Genomic DNA, 5,000 nt, shown 5'->3' with positions numbered 1-5,000 from the left:
CGCGCACGTCAGAGCGCAGGCATTTTGAAGACCGCCGCGACGGGAATTGAACTCGGGACCACAAGGGCTGGAGTGTTTATATATATATATATATATATATATATATATATATATATGTGTGTGTGTGTGTGTGTGTGTGTGTGTGTGTGTATACACGTGTGTGTGTGTGTGTGTGTTTTAATATATATATATATATATATATACATATATATATATATATACACATGTGTGTGTGAGTGTGTGTGTGTATGTGTGTGTGTGTGTTAATTTGTGTGTGTGTGTGTTTGTGTGTGTGTGTGTATCTATGTATGTGTGTGTGTGTGTGTATCTGTGTATGTGTGTGTGTGTGTGTGTGTGTGTATCTGTGTATGTGTGTGTGTGTGTGTGTGTGTGTGTGTGTGTGTGTATGCGTGCATGTGTTTGTGTGAATGCATACTTAAACGCATACTTATATCTTCATATGTGTATCTATCAGTCTAACGCCATCCCGTATCAAAGCAAAATATATATGTAACAATTTTTTTCTGCTTATCTGTCTATGTATCTACTTGACCTAATATTCATCCTTATTCATCTCCGTATCTATCTACCTATTTTTTTTTATTTTTTACCCTCATGCATTCACACATCTAATTAGCCAATATTCCCTCGTTATATACTTATCCATCGTAATGAAACGTATCAGATATCAAAAGACCGGTTAAACGTTGTGCTACAAAATCTATAAGGATCTGAACGCCTCGGAAAAAAAAACAAGCGTGAATAAGCCAATGACACTTGCTTTGTAAATGAGGTGTTTTCAGCGAGGTTGCAAGGCACAAATACTATACAGGTGAGGATGTTATCACGCGCGTTTTTCCTCCGCGAGTCTGAAGAAGCGGTGTCTCTCCTCCTCGCCGCGCCGGGTAATTTCTCGCGCGGCGACGACCACTGGGTCACGGGGAGTCGGGAACCCGCGCGCACACACAGACACACACACACACACACACACACACACACACACACACACACACACAGCAGTCAGAGCGCAGGTATTTTTACGACCACCGTGACGGGGAATTGAACTCGGGACCACGAGGATCGGAGTGTAGTGCTCTAACCACTGGATCATCGCGGCAGTCATATATATATATATATATATATATATATATATATGTGTGTGTGTGTATACATATGTTAATACACATATGCATGTATATGCATACATGTGTATATACATATATATATATATATATATATATATATATATATATATATATGTATATACACATATGTATGTATATGCATACATGTGTATATACATACATATATATATACATATATATATATATATATATATATATATATATATATATATATGTGTGTGTGTGTGTGTGTGTGTGTGTGAGTGTGTGTGTGTGTGTGTGTGTGTGTGTGTGTGTGTGTGTGTGTGTGTGTGTGTGTGTGTGTGCGTGTGTGTGTGTGTGTGTGTGTATACATATGTATACATATGTATACATACATATATATATATATATATATATATATATATATATGTGTGTGTGTGTGTGTGTGTGTGTGTGTGTGTGTGTGTATCTATTTACACACACACATATACTTATATATATATATATATATATATATATATATATATATATATATACATATGTGTGTGTGTGTGTGTGTGTGTGTGTGTATGTATGTGTGTGTGTATACACACACACACACACACACACACACACACACACATATATATATATCTATATATATATATATATATATATATATATATATATATATATATATAACTATTCCTGATAGAACATGCAAGCACACACACATCTAATAGCCACAAAATAAAAACCAGTAATAGGAATACTACCTGCAACAGTAATAATAATAAAGAATGCCACTACGACAACTACAGGGTCCAAAAGCATTACAGCAAAAAATGATATAAAGTCAAAAAACTTAGATCGATTCGCGAAACTTAAATCATTTGAACTTCATGACAGGATTTATTGCCATTTATATATACACCCTATCCCGGAGTACATTAGCGTCCTTGTCCCCTTCATCAATCAAAACTTTTATAAAAGTATCGAAAATGGAAATAATCTAGAAAAGAAGAAAATAATAAAACCTGTATACCGTTTTTGGCAGAAGGTGTGTACCGTTTAAACATTGAGAGAACGAATTGAATGAATGGTAATATTATCATTGCTGTTAATACTACTACTGTTACTACTATTTGCTTTTACTATAAATGGGGTTATTGGCACTACTACTATTGATGATGTTGATGATGACGCTGATGATGAACATTATGCTAAAGGTGATAATGATAATAATAATGATATTAACAGTATTAATAAAACTAAAAATATTAATGATATCATGATAATAGCAATAACGATGAAGAGGAAAAATAATGACAAGGTATAAGAGTGAGCATTCAAGTACTAATGACAACAATCACATAACTTGCCAAGGCTACAAGAATTACAAGAATTTTCCTAACGTACAAGAAGTCTAATCTTTCTCATCATCACATTACTTTACAAATTCTTACCTTTTATTTCAAAATGATCATCACAATTCATACCAGTTCTCCTGAGAAGTCTAACAACAGCTGCAGTAACAACATTAACAAAAGAGACAAATTTGCCTTCAGTCTTGTTTAAGACTTTCGCCAATCATCTTATAAAGAAAGATACATAGATGTATTTGTAACCTAGCTGTGTCTTCAATGTGTTACTTTTGTTGTTCCCTTTTTTCTTCTTTTTTTCTTTCATTTTTCTTGTTTTTCTCTTTCTTTCCTTTTCTTATTGTTACTGCTATTAGTACCTGTTGGTATTTTTAATCTGTTTGTTTTTATTGAAATATTTTATACGTATGTGTACGTGTATGGATGTTTATGTTTGAAAATGAGGCATGTCTTAATAAAAAAAGAAAATAAAAGAGGAAGATTATTTCCTTCCACACCCATTTCCATCACGGATCGCAAAGACGACGGACCCGTTCACTGGGTCTTAGTTTTGTAAAACTATGTAAACAACTGGTCCTCAGGCCATGGCCATCCCACCCATAAATTTTCATCAAAGCTCAATTATTTTTTCTTACAACCTTTGATGAGAAACTGTAGTTGGAAAAATACATCAGATTAGTTGTTAAGCTTGGCATATATGATGTCTTATATACTTATTTCAGCACTTAATTGTTCTAATATTCCCAATAAAAAATGCAGCTAGTTTTAGTCGACTGAATCTTGATAAAATAGCAAACCTGACTATGCTAAGCTACGTGCTTGGTGCTGGTGTATTCCTCATGATTATCATGTCATTCTTAAACAGGATTTGTTGATAGTAAAGTGGGTTACAGTGGAGACTTTTCCCATCAAATTTGCCAACAGTTCCCCATTTACAACAAAGTGAGAAACAGGTTATTGGAGTCGACAGTGATGCTGCTGGGCGCGCGAGGATTTGCTGGTGTCCTTTGGAGCTGACAGGGCGTCTCGATAACACTCATATCTATACCCTATTTCGGTCGCATTTTCTCACGATAAGTGTAAGATATGCTTTTGATTCAGGACATATAGTGTGATGTTATATGAGGACACCCATTAGCAAACAACTGAAAGCGGTTGGAGTGCGAATTACATGACACTTCAGAAACCCAATCAGACCGACGACGTAGCTCATCATAATCAGGCTGGCTAGTTTATTGAAAACTAATCTATAGACGTTTTTCCTAGTAGTAGTAAACATGATAATTTCTTGAATGAGAGGTACAGAATGACACCAGATTCAACAGAAACCACCTAGGAATCCTTTCTGAATAGCCAATTAACCGTTTCATGAGAATAAGCAGCTTAAACGCACGTTAAAAAATGAAAGTATGTTATTCAGAACCATTGCATACTCCGCCAACTGTCAATAAATCTTCACTTTGCATTGGCAACTGTTCAAGTCGTACGTGACAACTTGTTGCTTAAGTTGATGTGCAAGCCTACATTAACAAACCAAAGAGCCAGCAGATAAACCAAGAAACCAATTAACTGAGAACCCGACAAGTTACCCAAGAAATCAACTAAACCAATTAGCAGCATTGGCGAAATATTCAAGTTGTATATCACTTGTTGGAAAAGTTTGAGGAAAATGTGTATTGTGTAATTCTGCATTAATAAACTGAGAAGTCAAACCAATAAACATAGAAACCAGTCAACTAACTAGCCCGTTAACAAAAATATACAAAAAAAAAAAAAAAAAAAAAAACACTCAACCAAAAAATCCATAAACTTTAAATCAACCAATTAACCAAGACAACAATCAACTAAATAATGAAGAAGACACGACACCAAGCAGTTAACCAAGAAAGCAACACACGAGGCAGTTAACCAAGAAAGCAAGACACTAAGCAGTCAACCAAGAAAGCAAGACACTAAGCAGTCAACCAAGAAAGCAAGACACTAAGCAGTCAACCAAGAAAGCAAGACACTAAGCAGTTAACCAAGAAAGCAAGACACTAAGCAGTCAACCAAGAAAGCAAGACACTAAGCAGTCAACCAAGAAAGCAAGACACTAAGCAGTCAACCAAGAAAGCAAGACACTAAGCAGTCAACCAAGAAAGCAAGACACTAAGCAGTTAAGCAAGAAAGCAAGACACTAAGCAGTCAACCAAGAAAGCAAGACACGAGGCAGTTAAGCAAGAAAGCAAGACACTAAGCAGTTAAGCAAGAAAGCAAGACACTAAGCAGTTAAGCAAGAAAGCAAGACACCAAGCAGTTAAGCAAGAAAGCAAGACACCAAGCAGTTAAGCAAGAAAGCAAGACACCAAGCAGTTAAGCAAGAAAGCAAGACACCAAGCAGTTAAGCAAGAAGGCAAGACACGAGGCAGTTAAGCAAGAAAGCAAGACACCAAGCAGTTAACCAAGAAAGCAAGACACCAAGCAGTTAAGCAAGAAAGCAAGACACCAAGCAGTTAAGCAAGAAAGCAAGACACCAAGCAGTTAAGCAAGAAAG

Source organism: Penaeus chinensis, chromosome 38 (genome assembly GCF_019202785.1).
Source record: "Penaeus chinensis breed Huanghai No. 1 chromosome 38, ASM1920278v2, whole genome shotgun sequence".
Classification (NCBI taxonomy): Eukaryota; Metazoa; Arthropoda; class Malacostraca; order Decapoda; family Penaeidae; genus Penaeus; species Penaeus chinensis.
Note: the sequence above shows the minus strand (reverse complement) of the source record.